This window comes from Larus michahellis, chromosome 8 (genome assembly GCF_964199755.1).
Source record: "Larus michahellis chromosome 8, bLarMic1.1, whole genome shotgun sequence".
Taxonomy (NCBI): domain Eukaryota; kingdom Metazoa; phylum Chordata; class Aves; order Charadriiformes; family Laridae; genus Larus; species Larus michahellis.
This window is the reverse complement of record NC_133903.1, coordinates 13,196,886-13,220,732: the sequence shown is the minus strand read 5'-3', so window position 1 is coordinate 13,220,732 and position 23,847 is coordinate 13,196,886.

The following is a 23,847-nucleotide window of genomic DNA, read 5'->3' as shown; positions in this document are numbered from 1 at the left end:
GCAAACTAGCTCTTCCAGATGACATCTACTGCTGCCATTCAGCCCCAAATAAATTTGTTACCGTGCAATAACAACAATGACATGCATCTGCTGAAAGTCAACACGGGGGTCTTTCTGCTGATGGAGTCAAATGATTAATTCCACGATAATCACTGTGGGGAGTCACTTGAGAGATATATCAATCATGAGAAAGGCCCTTGGTCAGCATTTTTAAGATAAATAATGAATACCAATAACAACTGTGGTCAGGAAAATAACTGTGACGGGGGAAAAAGAAAACAGAGGGACTAAAGGGAGAGATTTGCCATTACTTACAAGTAGGCAATGCTTTAGATATCAGCCATACAATGCTCTCTGCAAAGCAGCGGGGGATCTCACAAGTTTCCATCCAGCCTGACAAACTGAGTTGCTCTTTCTACAGACTTTACAACTGGTACAAAACCCAGAAGTGACAAAAACATCCAGTTTATTTGGTTAACCTTCAGGATTGAGAGGAATGTTTGTATTACAATATTTCAAGACATATTTTCCTTCCCTCTAGCTATAGAATGACGTGTGTCAAGGATTTTTGTGATTAATTTTTTTTCTTAAAGAGGATGATATTGGTAATTAATTACCTCCTCTTTTTTGAGAGAAGGAGAAAGTCTTGCATGCACTGTGAGCAAGGACCCACATACCAAAGTTTATCATTTTTGGAAATAATCACTGCTAATTCCTTACACCTCATAAAGGTCTTGGTCTTGCAAGATGCCAGCTGATTTAAACTTCCATTGGCTTCAGAGAGGACGGGTTTACGCTCAGCACCACACAAGTTCAAAATTTTAATTACCAAACAGAAACAACACATACGTAATAGACTGCTTAAAGTAATCATACAAGAGAATCTCATTCTTGGGAATTACCAGATTTACCTATGCAAGGGTGTCAGATTTTTACCTCCTTGCCCCAACTTCAACAGAAGACACTCCTAGTCTAGTGGGAGGTGTCCCTGCGCGTGGCAGAGGGGTTAGAACTAGGTGATCTTTAAGGTCCCTTCTAACCCAAACCATTCTATGATTCTATTCTCCACTTTGCACTCTCTCATGGCTGCCACCGCTACCTGTGTCCAGCCACAACCACGCGGACATGCAGTTGCTAGTGCTTGCATTTTCCGCACTGGAATCAGACCTGATGTGCAGGCACATTAAGGCTGACTTTAACTAAGTTGGGTAACGACAGCAAGAAGTTCAGCCTAGCCTTTACAAGGATGTTCAGGACTTAAATGCAGATTCATTCTTCCAGCTTGAAACATCTGAGTAGAATACCTAATTTAGGAGAATAGTCATTTTGTACTCCCTCAATAGTAAATGCAGATAGGCAGACACCTCCAGAAAATTAGCAGATTGGAGACTGAGTCATACTCCGGGGGCGTTTGTCTCTCCAGTGACATAAAGGAAACCAAGGGTTTCATTCCTCACTGGCACAGCAGTGACTACCTGAGCGATACCCTCCAGTAAGGCAGGACAGGCGTAGGCTGCAATGCACAGGGTCGAGAGGAACTCACCCCGCAGCTGGCAGGGCCTCAACCCTTCCTGTGATTTACTGCTGGTGGCGTCTGAGCTATCAGCATCAGCCTGTCCTGGATGGGTCTGCAATCAGGGCTCCAGCTGGGGGACGCTTTCTCAGAGACACAAATGGCATAAAAAGCTACATTTTCATTATGTCCCTGTGATGGAGTTTCAGAGACAACGATTAAGCAGACGGCGAAACAGGGAAATTACTTCATCAGAAGTTCTTAATTGTTTTTATTTCCTACCTTCAGCAACACTTACATTTGTTTTCTTAGTATTTTAGTTGCCTGTTTTATAGGGTTTTGCAAAAATTATTGTACATGGGAAATAATGTAGCTGTGAGCAGTGATAAGGAAATACAGCTTTATCTTAAGCTACCAATCCCAACCTGGTAGAAACTGGCTTTTACTGTTCTGTCATGTTTGTGAAGAAAAAGTTGAATTCTGCTGCTCAGTTCTCCACAGGGAAGTTTCCACCAGAGTTGGCCAAGATCCAGCCAAAACCTCAAAAACGTCTACCCACATTTGCAGTCAAACACACTGCTGAGGGATCCTTGCATCATGGTTTCTGTGGGTTTTGATAATGGTAAAGTTGCAGTATTCACTTGCCCCATTTCCACGTTGTTATTATTGTTGCTTAATACAGAAAATATCTTTTTGTGTTAGTACAGCAGGGTCATTCCCCACACATTATTCTGTGCACACATAGATAGCACACACAAGGGGAATTTTTAGTGACTACAAGTTGTGTTGGTGATACGCTACTGATTTTAATGGAGTCAAAAGTCTCTGTAGCTGAATGCTACACCTTACAAAATAGCACCAAAAAAACAAAGGTAACCACCAGACCACCAAGTTAAGCACACTATTCATCCTATACACACCTGTCCCACCTCTGGCAGGATGCATTTTTTATATTTTCACAGACCTTAGCTTGAAAGAATGACAACCCCCTGAGAAGAGTAAAATTGCTTCTCTTCCTAACTCTCTTCTGTCAGTACCGAAGGCAATATTTTCTTTTCTATAAGGCAAAAAATCAGGTAACATTGAGTTTGGTGTCTCTCTCGCACATTTCCCACCTTTCTCCCAGTCATTGTCTAGATGTGTGTGAGCATGTCCAGTAGCCTGCACCCACCAGCTATGGATGTGCACACAACAGTGTTTTCATAACCATTTGAGTAAAAATCCTCTTATACTACGCAGCTGGCAACTTGCCATGAACGAAGAAATGCCACTTTTTACAGAAGCCCCTGCTTCTTCTTTAAATGAGCTACCACTAAACAGTCGTGGCAGTGGTGCAAGTATAGATCACATATAATTAATAATGCATCACAAATAATTGGTGCTGCAGTAAAACAGTAGCAGAAGTCCGGGGGGATCTGAAGTACTGCTAACAAAGCAATACCCTTTGTGATTCAGCAAGAAGGAATTAATGACTTCAAGCCTGAAATAGAAATGTGGTCAGCTGGCATTAAGTTTGATCCTCCTTTTTGTATAATGGCAAATGCTCTATAAATGCACAAAAACTTCGATAGTATTAAACATCGCTACGTGATTCAGCAGAGAAACCAAAGTTTAAAACTTTTGTGAATATTACCAAAAAGTTTACACACAATTTTGCTAACAGATTCCTAGCTGGTGCCAGATTTCCATTCACAGAAGCAGTCTAGTCTAACTCAAGGCATTTTTAAGAGATCGTGTCTGCAAAGGTAATGGAAACCAGAGACAATTAACTTGTCCTGTACATTGGAACATGGCCCCTTTGTTGAGGCTTTCACATACTATGACAATACAAATAGTAAATAATAACAATAGACCCAGCTTGATATAAGTAAACTATTTTCCTGGATTTTACTCTTCAATAACTAACTGACATGTTACAACGACAACCTTAATCTTTGCATTTCCAGTTTTGGAACATTCATAACTATATTAAACACTATTTTCCATTTGGTATATTCCAGAAGATGTATAATAGATTTGCAGCATAATTTAGTAAATAAATTAATTATGCATTTCATTAAACTGTACTAAGGGGGAAAAGGAACCTTTCTCTATTATTGATTCTCGTGGGCAGTCTAGCATGAAATTTTGATGTAGTTTTTTTGAGGATTAAAAAGTTGAGCATAAAAATGTATTATTGATTGTGCACTGCAAAGTACAGTATACTGCTCATCCAACTCATATATTATTGATTAAAACACTCAAGAGTTCTAACCTTTCACTCAGTTGCTCCAAGGTAATTTTTTTCATGAGGATGTCAAGGTACTATGCTTACAGATTGTGCTTCCCAGGGAGTTTGGAAAACTCATAGAGCAGCTACTGGAGTTGCTTAAAATGTTTTGTTGATAATCTTAGAGTACATGCATTCAAAACTATGGGGCTAGTTGGGGTGGAAAGACACCTTGCATCTCACTTGCATGTTACGTGGAAGATGTAGCCGATCGATCACACAATCCATATTAGCCAACACAAACTTAGTAACTGGTTTGGCACATAGATGTCAAACCTGGATCTGCAAATACCAGTCTGGACACTAAACACGAAAGCAAATGACTTTCCCACTGCTATGCCTGGAACAAGAGATGAATGAAAAGGGAATTTATGACTCAGGAAGCACCTCTGGGATCAGCATCTCAATGGCTTTTCCCAAAGCCTGGGGTGTGTTATGCACCAGCAATTTGTAAGAGCTGAAATTGGAAGTAAGATCAGCAAAACAAGGTCAGATCCTCATTTGTGGTTGTGTGGTTGTCTACATGTTGCTGGTCTCTTGCACCTCATGGATTTGTATCCTCAGCCATGGTTAGATATTGCACACTGCATTTACCCCTTTACAGAAGTATTTAAAATAAAGTATATATATTTATTAAATCGGCTAAAAGGAGATAAAATACTGGATGATGAAATTTAAAACACAGAGTTACTTCAGAGAATCCCTTATTGAGGGATTAGAAGAGGAAGGGGACAGGAACGTGACCTTTCTGTTCTGTGATCTGTAAGCAGAAAAAGCATCTTCTATCCATAGAAAATCAGCGGAGATATATTTAACAACTCCTTTCCACAATGATTAACACCTGATTTCTGTGATTACTGACAGAAATCCTATTGGGATATTCTGGTCTGCTGTCATAGTAAAAATCTAGCTCTACATAAGGACAGAAGTGACAAAAATAGGGTGATGGCTACTTGATAGATGAAAATATCTGAACACTGTAGAACTGATGAAGAAGGCTGTTTTTTGAGTGTATCAGTTCACAAATATCTCTAAATAACACAGGCTAGCAGCCCACTCACAGAAAGACTACAGAATATTTGTCATCATGCATTTCATGAATGATGTGAGCATTTTAAAATAAACTGAAAACTATTCTTTTCAATTCATTGTCCTTAGTGAGAATTCAAAGATAGGTCTATCACAAAAATTCAAGTTAGAAATCCTTAAAATGCCCCTTTAGAAATGCCTTTTGTCTACATTTGGCATCATGACTTTTACATGGTGGAACAGTGCCAAGATGAAAACCAGAAAAAAAAACATTTTTGCAAGTACCACTCCTCAGTGGGGCTTGACTTGCATGGATTGCTTTGCCATTCAGAAAAGATTACTCAGATGCAGGGCCAAATAGCAAACTATTCTGCAGATATAGTATAAAGTAAAATTAGAAAAGTAGAAGTTAATCTGCTCCATGGCCTGGCTACAGAACTATCACAACCAATCACACATCTGGTAATGATTTTGGAGTGAGTGCTCTGGCATCCAGTGATCCTTCCTCTCTGCTTAGCACTGATCAGGCACATCTGGAGTGCTGGGCCAAGTTCTGGGCTTCCCCGTACAAGAGAGACATGGACATGCTGGAATGAGTCCAGCACAGGGCCACTAAGGTAATTAAGGGACTGCAGCATCTCTCATTTGAGGAAAGTCTGAGAGAGCTGGGACTGCTCAGTCTGGAGAAGAGAAGGGTTGGGAGACTCTCATTAGTGTGCACAAATAGCTGATGTGAGAGTGTAAAGATGACTGAACCAGACTCAGGCTGGTGGTGCCCAGTGAGAGAGGACAAGAAGCAACAGGCACAAACTGAAACACAGAAAGTTCTGTTTGAACGTGAGAAAAAAAGCTTTTCACTGGGAAGGTAATCAAACACTGGAATGGGTTGCTGAGAGAGGTTGTGTAGTCTCCATCCTTGGAGATACTCAAAACCTGACTGGACCGTGCCCTGAGCAGCCTGCTCAAGCCATCCCTAGACAATCTCCCGAGATCCCTTCCAGCCTCAAAGATTTTTTTATCCTGTGATTTCACAGTTCAAGCAAGCAGCACTAAAGATGCTGAGGCAGGCAGAATGGAAGGAGAGGGGAAAAAGGTGCATCAGCCAAAGAAAATAAGAAGTTTAAGAGTCCCTTTCTTCCTTTACACTGATGTAAAACAGGGCCACCCCGGCGAGCACAGGGCAGCTGTACTGCTGCAGCAAACAGCAGCTGCAAGCTCTAAAAGCTTAACCAGCTCCTAGAGCAGCACATTAATATCTATACTGACTGATCTCCAATTCCTGCTTGCTTCAAGGAGCAGATACCCTAAGACCCACGTTCCCTCAGTCTCCATGTTCCTAGACGTGCCTGGAGAGGCGGTGGATGCACCTGAACACAGTGATCCAAGGTGTGGGCAACCCTCTGCATACAGCACGCGTAGTTCAGCTATGAGAGGCTGCATTAAGCGCTGAGTGCAGAGGCATCGAGGAGGTTACCATCTCATCCAGCCAATTATCACTTTTCTTCTTCCACCTCTCCTGTTTTCATTTCATTTTGCCCAAGATGATGCTTAAAGAACCCCTCTGCGTCCTGCTTGGAAGCACGTACGTCACTGCTGCTGCTGGGCTTTGACAAACTACCTATTTTAAAGTCAGGAGGGAATTTTGCCAGCCAGTAATGGGGACTGGCTTTTCACCCCTCTGCTTCTCACACGTCAGAGGGGCACTGCTGTGTTAGCAGCAGCAGGATAGCGTGGGTTGCCATAAGACAGGTAAGAAAGTCGCTGCTCACAGCTTGCAGCCTGCTGCAGTGGAAACCTGAACGGGACAGCTGCCAGAGACAGGCAATAGCGGGGCTGCTCTGGCAGCTGTAGGAAAGGGGAGACCCAAGACATTTCCGTAAGGAGATTTATCTACTGCTGTTACTTCTGCCTACCAAGCCCCTCACACGCGCATGGAGGCAGCAGGGGAAGGGCAAAGGGGGATCCATCTCACACAACTTGCTGAAATTGGCTTTTAACCTCACTGGAACTAACCAAATCACTGTGCATAAACATAAAAAAGAAAAATGATGTAACTAGAACGGCAGGACGCACGTATGCCCTTAATCTGCCAGGTGGCTGTTCCCCCGGCTCAGTTCCAGATGAGTTATGGGGACACAGGAGCTGCGTGCAACTGGATAAACTGGGACCAGCTAGGCATACAATGACACTGTGAGCATGTCTCCAAACCAACCAGGAAAACTTCAGTGAAACATGGATTGATACAACAAACAAAACTACCTACAGTATTATTTCCTGTAGCAAACTCAGACCATCATCCCACTCCCTTTCCTCTCAGCCTTAATAAAGAGATGTCAGATTTACAGGATCATCTCTCTTGCCTCTGCGTCAGTGAAACTGTACTAGATTCTGCAAGTGAATCTCCCAGATAAGAAATGCAAATCAATTTGTCTCTTTTTCTTCATTGTGCCAGTACCCAAAATATGTTCTCTGGGATTAAGCAAAGGATTGACAGGCTGCATGAAGGCTGCGGGGGAGGAGGGAGAGGGCAGAAAGGGTGAAATAAGGGGTAAAGAGAGTAATCTGCAAACCCAAAGCAGTTTGTGAGAATGAAGAGTGCTTCATTTCTTCACAGTGTCTTGGAACGGAGATGAAAAAGCAGCTGCTGGTTGAGCACCGAAAGCAACATAAAGCAGCAGCCACCACCTGAAATACCCAGGTGGCATTTGCACTGCTCTTAGTTTATTTTTCAATAGTAAAATCTCCTCTTTGTGATTCATTACTGTTCTTTGAAGTTTGAAGAAGTATTTTCACTCTAACAGTCACCGAGGAAGTCTTCCACAAGAAGAAAGAGAACAGGATCCAAAGGAAAAGCAGAGCAAGGAGATTCACACATACTTCCGGATTATATTTTTCTAAATATATTCGTAAAAACAATCCCAAACAGACTCAAAAAACTTAACTCCTCTGAAAGAGTTTCTGCTTCCTATTCATTTGTCTTGCAACACAGCAGGACACCTTCCTCTTACTGAAGGTGTTTAGTATCTCCAGGCACCTCAAAAATCAAACGTGATGCACCAGCCCAGAGCACTGCTTTGCTTACTGTGCAGTCTGGTATGGCCAAAGAAATGACATCACATAACACAAACCCAAGAATTCAACTAAATAAGGTTAGAGTGATGCTTAAGTTGAACTGTGAAAGACAACCTTCATTCTCCTCCTCACCATTCCTTTCTTCTGAAACAAACCAAAACCAGCCAAGATCCTAAAAGCCTTAATTATTGTCTGTTATTCTCTGTTATTGTACTGTTGCATCAAGAATTATCAGTCTAGGTGCTTATTTCATTACAACATTGTATAAGTACATGACAAGAGAAGCAACATAGCTGGAAAAAAAATAAAAAAATATTGGAACATTTTGATCATCATGAAAAGGACAGGCAAAGGTTTTGTCTGAGAAGAGGCTGGTAGAAGAGAAGGAAGGCAGTGAGTTACTTTTCAGTCTGCACTGTATAATATTCCTATGCATAACTTATCTTCTCCCTTCTTTACTTCTGTGAGAATCACTGTAGCTTCTCCCTCTTCTGGAAACCCATGCTGCAAGGACATGACAGAAACTCCCAGTAAAACATGAAGCACACACAAGCAGCTTAGAAATTATCACTAGAAAAATACAGATATAAAACAGTTTTTAGCATCCTCTTCTTCTTTAAGCAAAATGAAATCCACAGATTTCTCACTGGCATGAGCCTCAATGGTACGCATTAAACCAGATCTACATCTACAATCAGAGCAGAAGCTTGTCAAATTATTACGCCTCTTCCACCTCCCCACCCTTTCCAAAATATCTGCTTTTGGTAATGGGTCAGACTCCTGGGTCAGCTTGACTGCCTTTGTCTACATTTCTAACCTGCTTCCCATCATATCTAAATGCTTGGCGTTCGTAACTTTCATGAAAATTGGGGGGTGGCAGGAAGGGGCGCAGAAGAAAAAAACCTAGAACTACCTAGAACAGCATTAGTATCCCAACTGCCTTAATGAGGTGATACAAAATGTAGGTGTTAAAAGATACACACGTCAGCCAGAGGCATAGCTACAGCATTTAGCTGGCTTGCTCCTATCCCATGCTGTAACTCTGGGGAAAGTCTGAAGACTGGGGGAACAGGAAAACTCTCCTTTTATTTCCCAGGATAAATACCTGTGTGAAGTTTTACTGGCTACTGACAACTGCCCCTCAGGTTTGGAAGGGCCAGGAGCACTGAGATGGTGGCAGCCTGGTGTTAACTGGGCAGGGTGAAGACAATAGACTTATCCAGCTAGATCTGCCTTCAGCTGCCAGCACCCAAGGGTACGAGCAGTGCAATACTCTGAAAGACCACGAGCATTAAATACAATCTACTCTTGCACTTACTGGCAAATTCATTACATGACTCCTCCAGCCCAATGAAACAGCAGCTGCTGACTGATTTGCATGCACCGCCACTCAGTCCGTGATTACTGCTGACATGACATGAGCTGTATAAGGGGCTCTTTCAGGAAAGGATTGTGTAAGCTGAATAAAGGCAGTTAGCTTTTATTCTAAAGAAAATGCTGTGCATCAACTCTATTAGATTTGCATTGCACAAGAATTACGCCAAATAATGGCTGAATCTTTAATGCTGCTACTGAAAAAAAATATATTTTTCTACCTAACAGGAAGGTAAGGCCAAGTGAGAGGGTAATGGAGATTCATTTTTATTAATCAGGATTCAGAGGGCAAACCACAGGTTTTACTAAAATGCTGCTTATGAAAGTAATTTTCCAATCAAACAGTTCATTGTATTTACCCAGCACTGCAAAGGTGCCTGCTCGGTCAGCCCAGCCGAGAAAAGAGGCACTTTTAAATCTGCTAACTAGTCGAGGCTATCAAAAAAAGCTTTGTAATCTAACATATTTTGAAATAAGAGAGTGCAACCCTGGAGTGGATAGGAAAACTATTAGCCACGCTGGGCCAGGATTTTAATCTGTTTTTAAACACCACAGTAAGGAAATATTCCTGTTGGATACAGTGTACTCCAGAGAAGCGGTACGAATGAGCAGAGCTCCCTCTCAGCTCCACAGTGCAACACTCTCTGGACACAACCCCAACCCCTAAGCACAGAAAAAGTGAACCACAATACAAAATGGTTAGCTTTTAAGCAGTCAAATCAAATAATGCAGATGTAGGGCTAATTTGGCAACACCCCTAGACTGTAAAAGCCCATACGGGAGCTTTGAATTTGGAAGGGTTCTTGATACAGTTTATAGGCAAGAGAGACATATAAAAATCTTAATGACTTAAAATGACCTTTTGGATGGGCATCACCACTAAACAACTAAGCAAAGGAAAATTCTCGCAATTATTACATGCTACTGTGGAATTAACAGTGATTTTTCTGCAGATGTACAAATGTACAAAATGTACCCCAAAAGGGTGGACACAGATACTTGTTATGTGCTTGCTGAGGTGTTCTCTTGAATAAAGGAGGTGACTGTAGGTGAGGGAATAGGAGAGAAGCCAGTGCACTCAATTCGCTTCTGACAAAAGCCAAGTAGGAAGTAAAAGAAGAGACACTCTATTCAGAAGTGGCCAAATAAGTCTCTACAACAAAGACAACTTGCAAAATACGAATCTGATTTTTGTCTGCATGTTTTGCTGTAGTCTCCACCAGAAGCCTATGAGAGCCTGGGTATTCAGGGTGAAATGGAGGAAAGAAGGATGGAGTCAGTATTTTAACATGGCATTTTAATTTCAAGCCACTGCTCCAAACAGACACAAATCTCAACCACCTCTAAATGCTTAAAAATCAGCATACATTCAGCCTGAACAAACTAATCACTGTCAGGGATTAATTGGGATGAATTGCCTTCAGGAAATACTTGTCTGACTCCACTGACTGGAGAAACACTCTGTAATAAATCCCTATGTTTTAAACAGATTGTCTGCAGAGTTATACTGGCACAACCTGTTGGGGGAAGGAAACCAGCAGCCACTGTCGGCACCGCCATCAGCAGATCTGTGGCCTCAGATAAGCCACCATCAAGAGTATCAAGAGGATACAGCTTTCGATATTATAGCTCCTCAAGGCCATTCATGGCAAGATTCGGTAGGGAACTATAAGCCTAAGTTTAATCAACAGGGAAAAATGAGGTATTGACTATAGGAAGGCTGATATGGTGCTGGTAGAAAAGTGACCCCCCTGGCCACCAGTCCACTGTCCTGGCTGTGCTTTTTATAGGAGAGCTTAATAAAAAAAAAAAAAAAACAAACAAACAAAAAAAACCCCAACCAAACCGAATCCAAAGCCCACAAGATATGCAAATATTAAAATTATCATCAAATCAGCAGTGGCATTTAAAATAAAAAACACAGAATTTCCTGTGTTCCCTTCTCCCTGGTCTTTTAATTATTCATACCCAACATCAGAGAATAGGGAGAGCTAAACATTCAGAAGCTGAAAAGGTCAACAGGGACGGTAGCCTGCAGGAAAATTAAAGGGATTTCTTGCTCTCCTTCAGCTGGAAATACAGACGCTGGGACCCCATCCAACAGGAAGGACATCTGGGCTAAAGAGAACAGGCATATGGATTGATCCATGCCAGAATGGGCACTGCCAGCGATGAAAAACAGCTAAAGAGAAGGCAGAAGAGCATGAACGAGTTTATTACTGTTGATAGAGATATAACCCAGGATACTCTTGTTTTCTTGAGCTTGTCTCTCTTACCCAACACAGTAAGTATGGGAACACAGTTACTTTTCTGTAGATTGGCACACATGGGAGGTTTATGGTTCAGAGGGTCTTGATAGCTTCAGCATCAGTGAGCTCAGAAAACCTCAGGAAAGCAAAGTGGGAACATATAGCATAGTAGGCTTTAGCTTGACTGCCCTTTCAGAAGCCAACCAAATTAAACAGAAGAAAAATTAAGACAGTATTCCTAGCAGTTCAATCTCTTCATGCTTTCCCTTTTGCCTATTTTTCCTTTTCTAAACAGAAAAATTCTTAACTTCAAAAAAAAGAAGCCCTTTGTTCAATGTTCAACACACTGCTACCCACTCTGCTAATGCATACCACCTCCTTCACCCTCCTGAGAGTCTGTTTCACAATGCAGACAAGTGTCTGTGGCAACCCCAGCAGTCACAAAAACATGAGTCAGGCATTAAAATCTATCAGAGTTTTAATACCGTATATTAATGGATTTCTATTTGGCATTTGGATATGGATTTATTTTATTTTGGCTATTAAGCTGCTTAGAAAACATACATTTGAGTTCATTGTCTTAAACAGAAGATGGAAAACTGACCTGCCATTTCATACCAAGGTTGGCCAGGCTAGGAAAGGACCCATAAGACTTAATAAAAGTCATAGCAGTGGGTCGTGATGGTTGCTTAGTGTAGGGGGTGCTTGGTCACCCCTAGCAGATTGGCAGCTTCAGGCCTAACTTACAATCTTTTTGAGGTTGTAACGTGCCTGTTGTCAAAGGACTTTCCTGCCTGTCTCCACATTAAGATAATAAAAAGTTATATGTACCATCAATTACTTATGCATTCTCTATTAATATTTCAAGATTTGTGTGCATAAATAAGCCAAATTAATTAGAAACTTGCAATCTTCCTCCCCCCCCCAATATTTTCCTTTGACACCAGTCCTACTTAGAGACCCTCACATACAGATCTTTATTTGTCTGACATAAATCATTCAACGTAACGTTCCAGCAAATAGAACCGCTCTGTCCTTACATCCAATAGCATCCAATACACATGTTGAGAAATCAGCCATAGACATTTGGTTTGGCAGAGCTGCCAGTGTAGTACCTGGGCTTTGGCAGGGGAAATCAACACTCGGTCATCAGCACCAACAACAAAGCCCAAGTGCCATTCTAGTTATACTACATATCGCAATGGGAAGCAGATGCAAAGGTGTGGCTGTATGACACTGGCATCTCTTTGGTAATTATGTACTTCTATCTGGTACCTGGCATCTTTCACATATACACAGCTCACCCCTATTTAATTCACAAAGACATAATTAAAGCATAATCTACTAGCAAAGAAAGAGCCAAATGAGTCACACAAGTGAAGGCATTTATGTTACTACCTTCTCTCTGCACTAACTACACATCTGCCTGATTCTTTTTTTATTCTCGAAATAAATTGTTTTTATTCTCTTGCTTTATTTCTCTACTCCCCATGCTCATTTTTTTTCTTCTAATCTTCTCCTTTTTTTCTTTTTACTTCTTGTATCTGTAATTTTCAGTACTCAATGCCTTCATACATATCAGTATCTAGCTACACATAGCACGCTCACTGTGCTCTAACTCAAGTTGATACGATTTGTTTGGAGTCAGTATCTACTCCAAAATTCTCATGAGCATCACCCTTCACCCCAGGACCTTATTTTGCCCCCCATAAGCCTACGAATAATTACTTTAGTGCTCTTCTCTAGGCTTTACACACATCATGCTCTGATCTGTTCCCACACAGTCTTTTGCAGTGTGGAAATACCCAGTTACTATTGTTTCAGCATGAACTTCCAGTCCTCTTTCTATCTCCATTTTGATAAGCTCTAGCCACTGAGGGCCCTTTCTCAGCCCTTAGAAAACTCCTCCCTTAGGTTACCAGTGTCTGCTTCTTCCCATTTTCCTTTTGCCCAGCAGCTGAACGTCTCTAGCTCTTTCCATTTCTTTTTAGCTTCTTTGGTTATCCTACCTACGCAGCAATGATTATATTATTTACACCCTCTGACCTGCCCTAGAAGACCCCTTTTCTGGCAGGTCACCTTTGCTGGAGAGCCACAGGAGTGGGGCTACTCCCCAAGGGTAATCCCATACTGCCAGGCACAGTCCCTGCAGTACCTCAGCGGAGTTGACATGGCAGGACCAGCCACAGTCCCACACTCAGCAGATGCAGCAGGGCAATGAGCCAGATCTTAGGTCAATCCAGGAAACCCAACCAGCAACTCAGGAGACCAGGTTGGGGACAGGAACCCCACAGCAGAACACTGACCAAACCCTGAGCTCAACTGGGACGTGAGCTGGGGGATCCAGGGGAGGCTGCTCAGGGCAATTAAAGCCCATTAGTGCCCTCAGGGCCCTGACAACCTCCTCCCCATTTACAAAGCAACCAAAGTTCTTTGAAGTTGTTTCTGACATCATTGTATATGACCAAGTGCCATACCCATTGCACAGTGACAGTATGGATGGCAGCGGCACCTGTGAGTTATGCAGCTTGGGAAGAATTCATTTCTAAATTACAACCACTGATCACTAGCTGTGATGTTTTCTATTGAAAATTTAATCAATAAAAGGGGGAAGTACAAAGTTTGATTAAATTGGGTCAATAAAGGCAAACGTCAAGAGTTTTGTTAAACTCTCTGCAAAAAGTGACATTTTTGAGAATATTATCTTTTCAGGAAACTTGACAAACAATTACTCCTTTTGACAACACATTTCAAAAGGTGCAATACAAAAACGACAGTGCTTTATTATACCACTCTTTGAAGAGAACATAACTAGTCCCCTCTGGTGAGCCTTCTGACAGAAAGTATGTAAATTGCAAAGTATATAGATTATCTTCAGGAGCATTCTGTCTACAGAAATGCCTGTCCATGCTTGTTTTGTTTTCTTGCATAGGCTTTCATTGGGGCGACCGATTGAGGAGAGCCTGAGATGCCAGCCTCTCCAGCTAGAACCGTAGGCAGAGCACTTCTTACGTCTCTAAGAGCTTGTTGCTGTCAGTGTGGTTAGTCTGTATACCTCTGGACAATTAATATTGAAGCAGATGAACTATCTAGTCTATCACCCTTTTTGGAAATTTATTAAATAATATCTCCATTTTTAAAGCAGAAGAGTTAATATTACAATCAAATTTTCCTCAAAAAGACCCCAACCTGTGGATCCACTTCAAGGGGAAAAAAATGCTTAAGTCTTTCTCAAGCCTTACTCCTTGTTGCTATTCATATTCCTTTCTGCTTGCAGACTAATTAATCATTGACACCTAGAGGAAAGCTGTCCCCCTTTTCTCCCATTTGTCCCCCTGAAACACCATTAACTGTTTCTTCTTCTTTCTTTATAAATGATCTCAGTCCAGTCCTGCTCAATAACTCTGTGCTCCTTGTCTTTTAGCCTGTTCCTACCAGCTGCAAACTTCTCTCACATGGTTTTCCCCTTCTTTCCCCAAAATGATCCTTCTTGCCTAACCAATCTTCTACAAAGCTCCCCTCCCTCCCCCCCCTCATATCCCCTGCCTTCCCTCTCACTTTGCTTTCTCTCACTCATGTACTCTTCCCTACTGCATCCCCGGAGAGACATCAGCTCCCTCTGACATCTTTTCCAGGGGGAAATCTATGGCAGTATGCATGTAAAATGGTTGTTAACCATATTTTTCTCCATTAGAAAGACTAAAAATAAAGACTAAAATCTTATGAAGACAGAGCATACAGCTTTGTCTATCAGTAGAAATTATTTTTAACCCAAGCAGTTTGGTCATTCTCTGCAGAAAAATGCTCTGCAGTTCTCACATTCAGGATATGTCAGTGTTTAATAACACTGCGCAGGAATGAATCTGAGACGAAGTTTTAATGGTTCTCTGCAGATTTTAGCAGTTTCCAGCTAGAATAATTGCATAAATAGAGTTATGAAAGGGAAATGCAGAGTTTATGACTTTGCAGGAGAAAGATATTTTTTAACTTCTAAACATTCATCCTAAAGCCCTCCACTTTCATTTCCTCCATTTTCTTTCCAAGTAATTTACATCCACGTAGTTTTACCTTCTGCCTCCAAAACATTTCGTTGGTATTATGTCAATTTTGTCTGAGTACAAATAAGGTGAGTGTGATGCACAATTATAACTCCACCTGAGCTAGGAGACTGAAACGTAAGGATCAAAAATCAGTTATACTGGATATAACAACAACAGGTAGTTATTTTAAATTATTGTTCCCTTTTTCAGGCACTTCGTAGTCAAATTTATAAGAAAAATAGGGTGTAAGTAGGATGTTTCCCTTATGGTGCTGGGTGTGCAGGCATCCACGTGATTCGCAATCAGGTGCAGATCTTGGAATTCCTTCTTTTCCTCTCACAATCTCAGCTGCATCCCACCTGAGATTGCAGCTTCTCCAAGACAGTGCCTTAAGCAAGCAGGTATAAACAGAAGTCAGCAGAAGAGTTTCTTCTAACCTCTATCTCTGCAAAATTCCTGATTTGTTAAATCAAAAGGAAAAAACAGAGCCACCATCACATCAAAATATTTCTTAAAACTTATTCCCCCTCAAGACTTAGATTACTTGGCCATGAACATCAGCGTCAAGTGGAAAAGCAGATGTTTTAAAAACAGAACTGGAGTGAATCCATCTAAGGAAAGGAGGTCTGTCAGTTAAATACAGAATATAGTGACTAAGTATCATTAATGTCTTTATAGCCTTCTGTTTAAACATCAATAGCCAGAGTTGCCTTTGCCCACAACTAAAAATCTGAGAAAGTTGCGTAGATATCCTAATGTAAGTTTTCAGAGTTCATTAAATATGAATGAGAAAGCAAATGTCTGAAAAAAACCTTCTCAAGCGTTATAGAAATTAATTTACTAGGATTTACACTGCCAGAGCAGTAAAACATTGAAATTAACTACCACGTGGATTATCCCAGTGTAACTGCTTAAATGCTAATTCAGTTAGGGCAACCTCAGCTATCAGAAAATGCAAATTCTCATGGGGTTCATTTTTTTTTAGCTACTTTCTCCTACTACTAGTAGACCTGTTATGCATGCTAAAAGCATTTGGTCCCTCATAGGGAGCAAGGCTCTTGTATCCAGTGTGCAGGATTAACTGATATAACTCAACTGAAGAATCTCAAAGTTACTGAAGTTTCCCGATACCTTTCAAAACCGATCCCCACACCCTTTAGGTGAGGGGGCTCCAGTTTAATCCTCTGCACCCTCCAGAGGGAAAAAATGGCAAATCCGAAGCGGGCCTTTTTCTGCACATGATCTTAGTTAAGACTAAGTTAAGAATCGTTAATTCCTGCTGCTGAAGGAGAATGAATCCCTGTGTTGTGATGAATACTCTCCAAAGAGCTTGTGTGCAGGAAGGAGCCGGCGCCCTGGGTGCCAACACATTGTCCCGTGCAGCTTATAACCAGGAACCCGGTCACAGACGTTTCCGTAAACGGCAGCACTATTGCAAGCTGCTTCTGTCGTCTCCCCTGTCCCCAGCCTCTGATTCCTGTCCCAACCCACGCAAGTATGATTCGATGAGCCAGATCAGGCTTATTTTTATCCTGGATCTGTTCCCCAGCTTCATTCACCATGTGGCCCTGCAAATGGCTGTCCTGGCAGAGCGCAGCAGCTAGAGCAGGGGTCGGGGATGGGGCCAAGTTAGAGCCTGCGCCAGTGCATGACCAGCCAGCGCCAGCTCCGCCACGCTGCAGCCGGCTGCCCAACGCTGACGGGAGGCATGGCAGGAAGCCTGATCCCCTTGAGATATTCCTTGAGTTTCCCACTGTAGCTCCTTCTGCCCCAGAGATGTTGGTGGCCGCTAGAAAGAAGGTAGCTTAGGACTGGGGAAACCACTCAATGTCGCAGATACCTGATGCTGGCAGCAGCGGGCCCCCTTTGTCACTCCTCCTCCCATGGAAATGGGGTGGGAAGAGGCAAGAAGCAGAGACAGGAGGTGGGGAGGGAACCGGTGCTTGTGACCCCTAACACTGCCAGGCTTGAACCTCATTTCCTGTGCTCTTATATGGGCAGTGTGGGCAAGAGCCTGTCTGTGCTGCTCTGTCACAGCAGTCACAGCTTGGATGACCTGCCTGCCCGTAGAGCTGGTGCCACTGTCCTCAGCCTACACCAGGACCCGGATCCAGCCCACTTGGAAAGATGCTCTGTCTTGTCTGTGCTGCGCTTGCCTACTGGAGAGGAGACAGACAGACAAGGGACAGCGGAGGAGAATGAGCAGGGATTTTGGACTCCAGTTAGACTCAGAAACGTGTTGAAAAATAGAAAAATGGCATTGACAGCCTCATTAATTGTACTGTGTAATTTGAATAGCATGAAGTGAATCGATAACAACACGGCTGGTTTATTCCCTTTCCTTTTTTTTGTTCTTACTGACTGAAACTTTTCAGTATTAAAAAGGATTTTAGCACTGAATATTCTTTTCCTTATTCAATATATTTTTTAATAAATTAATAAATGTGTTGGAACTACCAGAGTCTAAAATTCAAATCCACAAAGTTTGTACAATTATGTGAACCAACAACATCATAGCGAAGCACAGCGGAGCCCATCAGCCCTTTGAGCATATGGTACCTGTTTATAGCCAAAAATGAGGAGATGCCAGTTGAATAGAGGAAACAGAAATAATGAACAATAACCCGTAGCAGATTTAAAAGGAAAGCCTGTTGAGCAGTCCACAAATAACTGTTATTCAACACTCATACACTCCTATTTATCAGAATATATTTAAAATAGATACTAAGAATTCTTAGTTGTTTTGATTATATCATTAATTAAATACATGGGTTGCGTACAAATGCCTGCAAGCATTCAATTGCAGCGTTCTACATTAAGTGGCATCTATTTACAGTTACCAGCAAGCCAAGGGTTTTTTGACTGGCTCAGCTAGATTTTATTTTTGTAGCAAAAAGCCAGCTCAAGCTGGAAAGGGCCTGGCTCACCACTGTACTATTTCCAAAATATATCAGGATAACAGTATGAGTTAGATCCCTGCCTTAGCCGCACATTTACAACACATATATTTATTCTGGCACTCCAACAAGGTAAAATGGCTCTTGATGAGATTCAAAACATGCAGTTCTCTAGATGGAGGGGTCCTAAGGTGATGACTCCGTATCTGAATATCAGACATCTTAATAAAACAGTCCCACCTTATTCCCACATGTTATCACCTTTCCTGAGGTCCATCATGCATCATTAACACAGAAGTGGAAAGCAGCTGTTGGTGAAAAGCTATTTTTACCTCCTGTTTCCCTGTGGGAGACTACCAGCATAGAGAGCATCCTCGGGTACCCATGGCAGATGGCTTTAAGTCATCTCAACAACTGATCATCGCTAGAGCTCCCGTGAGAGCCGAGCTAATGCATGATGCAACATAGTCTCTCTTCCCTGACTTTAGAAGCGGCATGTTACTGTTAGCGTGTATCCCTTCTGATGTACAGAGATCAGAGAAGTTTGACAATTTGGTTGTTATTTAACAGTCTCTGTTATTACGTAAGTTTGGCCTGTTTGCATTCTTCATCTGAATATTCAGGTAGAACATTTCATTGACGGTTTTTGTGGAAAGCAAGTGCAGCTGCTCTATCAGTGGAAAATTACACAGACTAGATTTCACATTTCCACATGCAATATTTTTCCCTAAAAGTGCTATTTAGACCCAATAAAGAAATGAAAATGACTGCCCTATTTTTAAACAGTGACAACCAATCAGTTTTAAACTTGGATTTCAGAATAACGCTTTTCTAATCCATGGCAACCCTTTTAAAAAGTCAGACAAAAGAGTTTGAATTTCTACTATTTCCACACAAAAATTTAGGCTGGAACAGTATGAGTTCAATACATTTGATTAAAAAACTCATTTTCTCGAAACTGTGACATGCTCATGCCTATTCAGCCAGCAGGAAAAAAAAGGGATCAAAATCCATCAGATAAAAAATTTAATGCATATCTCAAACCTAGAAGTTTAAGAGGTTTTTTTTTTAGAATTCCCATGAATAGAAGCTGCTAAATGCAAACAACTTCCCATGGAGTTCCCAGACAGATTCATCACTTAAACATACAGTTTCTTTCCTAAATTTTCTTTTTGCTAGCAAAATATGCTCAAGCCTTACAAAACCCACATGGAGAAGTGATGTGCATTTGTATGTCTTTGAACCTTTTACACTTTCCAAATGAGAAGATGTGTATTTAATTTATGTTCTTGATTTCAAGTGATAATTTTCAAAGGGCCTAAAATAGCAATGGCCCTGATTGACTCCTGCCTGCCAAATCTGTGAATCACTCTCATTTCCAGTGATAAAAATAGAAAAAACAAGAGATTAAAAAGCTTATCAGGAAATTCCAAGTAGTCTCCAACATGCTAACACAAGTAAAGGTGTAGGAAAAGAGTCCTTTTCAGAGGTAGCAGCTTAGCATACTACTAATGCATTACATTCACTGTGACAATCAGTTCCTTTGCTCTAAAACCTGCTCCACAGCTCAAAAAATTACCATCGCCTCCCACCCCCCATACCATACCAGTGAATACACCATAATCAGCCCTAGCCCTAAACCCAGTTTTCACATAGATGCTACCCATTGATTTTGGCATCTCAAGGGTATTACTGCTGTGATCTCTGTCTCCTGCTACAACTTGCTGCTCCTGGAAAAAGAGCCAGATGCATCCCATGGGTCCATACTGCTGGCTGTGGGGCATTTGTAGCCGCTGTCCCACAGCCGCTGTTCACACTGGGACATGGGGTTCACCACATGCCACCGTGCAATGTCAACATCCTGCCTAGTTTTTGCAGTCACTGTGCTTCTGGTGAATAATTCTATATCCACTTTAGGTAGGTACTTTAGATGAGATACATGATTGTGTAAGAAGAAGAACAAATTTCTTTCTGTCTGTCAACTGGAAAATTTGTTGTTCCTAAACTGATTGTATCTTGTGGTGACGTTACCCACCCACCATAGGACAGCTGCAAGGACGAGTGGCATCTATGTGCCCATTCGCACATAGTGCCCAGTGTAAGGCTGGTGTTTCCATCAACCAGACACACCTTTCTGAACACTGGTACTGTTTTGCAGGGAGTTTACTGCCTTTCTATTCCCTCATGCTCTTCCAACAGGTACAAACAGTTTGAAGGGGCGTAGTTGGTTTTTCCAGTGTCTCTTTTTTGAAATCTCTTTTACCTTTAGACTGCTTAAAGCAAATAGCAGCATGGAAATAATATTTTTCTTTGGAGGACTTTTTCTGCATTTGTAACTTGTGGGCAACAGATAGTTTATACAACACCTTTTTAGATTTCCTCCCTCAGACACTTCAGGCATATAAAATCAGGAGCCCAGAGCTCTGGTTGCAGTGGAGACTGACAGCAGAACCCACCTGGAACTCTCAAACATTTTAAAAACATCTCTCTGTATCTCTTCTCTCTTCACCAGATATTAGGTCCAGATTCAAAAACAGTGCCTCTTCTCTTAAAAGTTTATACATCATCCAAGAAAGGTATTTGGCATCTGGCCAGAAAAGCAGATATTTCTATTTCCCTTATGAACTTGCAGCTGTCATTTCTGACCACTCATCTCCTAATGCATGCAACGAACAATTTGCAATTTCTGCTGGGCATTATACTGGTAAAATCTGCTTGTCCACATCAAGATGTTCCAATCAGTTACTGTCTACTTATTTTTTTAATGAAAATCCAAATGTGCAGAGGAGAGATCTGAATTATAGCCTTAGCCTCAGATGCCGTCAGCAGCCGCGCACAGAGCCCCAGTGAGCCCCAGGGCTGAATTCCCAACGGGTCAAACTCAGGGCTTCAGCCTGAATCATGGCCCTTGGGGAGCCCCTGGGGTTACAGTTGTAGTTCAAATTTAGAGGCTGAAAGAAGCTCAAGTCCAGGGAATATTTGCTAATCAAAGCCAGAATCCTGATCATCTAACTACTCTTAAGTCTTTAAATAATAATATTCTTAAATTAATTTTGCCCTGAATCCAAGTGACAAAGAGATTATTTTCCTTTCTAGTGACTCTGGCAGATTCACATCTCACTGCCTAAACTTGTCCAGGGTAAATGATGTTTTACAGACCAGTCAAAACCAGAAATTGTTCAAAGTATCAGCCAACAGGGTTTAGTTTTGAATCTTCCAGCACAGGTAGACAGCTGCTGCTTCAGGAATATAGGTGAGCTGCTGCAATAACGCACCTCACCCGGTGGATTCCTAACACCTATAAACCTTGCAGCAATAATACTCAAAGAAAAAAATAAAATAATGAACTATTAAGCTAGAAATTCTTTCAGTATTGTGGAAGATGTTGTTTCTGCTACTTATAATGGCTGAAATTACTTCTGGTAACAACCCCAGTTCCCTTATTACTATTTTATTTTTGCATCTGTAATAAGTTCCTTCCTCAGTCCTTTCCTTAGCTTTCTCTTTCAGAGATTCTTGACAACAAAACCTCATTGGGGAACAACAGTAGTTTTTATTCATGGCAGCGCTATGCTTTTGCCTGCCATAGTTCCACTATCTTGAAAGAAATGTCAGGCTATGAAGTTCACCAGACCATGAAAGAGAAGATAAGCAAGTTCCATTTAAATTTATACAGCCCTAATTTAGAGGTTTTATTGAAATATTTAACTATATTTAAAAGTCTACCTTTTTGTCAACCATAACTTCACTCTCATGTGGCAATATTCATTGTAAACTATAAACTCCAAATAGAACAATATATTTTGCCTACTTAATTTCTGAGAAATAGAAATGTTTACTTCGGTATTTATTTCCCAGTTTAATGACTGCTGTAGCTTTACTGACTTGCATTTCAGTTTGTAAGCAAGTGTAGGGTAGAGCATTATTCTTAGTGTACTGTTTCAGTGCAAAATTCAAATGCAGATTACACAGGGTCTACATTATAGAAGCACACACAGTCCTCACTCCCCGGATCCTGCCCCTTTAAAAAGCCAGCCAACTATCAGGAGGGAATACTGAGCACAGAGAGAAAATCTCATTTACCTAGGGCTGCGTGGCAAGCCAGTAGCAGAGATAGAAACAGGACCACCTTTTCTGCTACTTTATTCCTTATGCTAGACAGCGTTCCTGGATTTTTCTTTTCTTTTTTTTTTTTAATTCTGCCATATAAAGAAAAAAAAAAGGTCAGTAGGCAGGGACCGTAGTTGGTGCATGATGTGTGAAAACAGACAGATTAAACTTTACAATCCATAATCATCCTACCATGGCCTCAAGCAGGGTCCTCAGCTACGTCCTGCAAAGAGCTACTCTTCTGCAAATATCGGAGGAGCCCCGTGATGCCTTTGCACTTAAACTACTTTGTTGCTTTCCAAAATTGTCAATGGCAGGAAAGAAGTATCACACAGAGCGTGAATAAAATCACAGTGTTAAATTAGATCCAAGTCCTATGCTTACAGAAGTTCCTTGGAAAGGTCATTTTGTCCTTATCTATATAAAGCTAAGAATGAGAAATGACAGTAATTAGCGTTACTATCACTAACCCATTTGTGGTTCTAACCCCAAAAAAGCCCAATCCAAATCCGACTACAGATAATACAAATAAATACATACTTGGCAAATGCTACAACCGTTGCGGTTAAGCACTGGCCACAACTTCTCCAGCTGCCCTCAGCCATTGTACCCCCAGGGGACTATCACTGTTAGAGCCTGTTGGAGCACATCATCTTTTATGGTCATGTTCCTAATACCTAATGTTTAACTGACTGTTTAACTCTACCTGGTAACTTTCAGAAATAAGTATTATTCAGCATGAACAGGGATTGCAAAGGAGGCTGTGCTTTTGAGATGCAGGTCACAGGTCCGTAACTAAAATCACAATGAGCTTAATTATATTTAAAACAGATAATTTGTTAAACAACAGCTGACCCTCTAAAAGCTGCTGGATTCAAATCCATGCAGTTGCTGCAGGTGCTTCTCTGTGAGACAGACCACACAGCCAAGCAAGGGATGCAGGGAGCAAGCATGAGATTTGTGGCACAGAGAAGGAAAAAAACCCCTGCAAGTCTACTGTGACCAGGGGAATAACTCTCTTCTGATGTTTCCTTTGAGAAACACAGTTGTGCCCACTCTTTGGTGGAACATGGCAAGGACTTTGGTACATTTGAAAACAACCGTATGGCTTGAGCATACTTCAGACTCCCTCATCAACAATGAGTCTAAAAAGCTTGTCTTGGAAAAAAAGCTAGTTCTGAGCAAGAAAATCTGTTAAAATATTGATTTAAACCCTAGGTAAAGACTCTTATGATTCATAGTACAAATAAACTGAACAATAAAATCCACAGCTCAAGGAAAAAAATCAGTGATA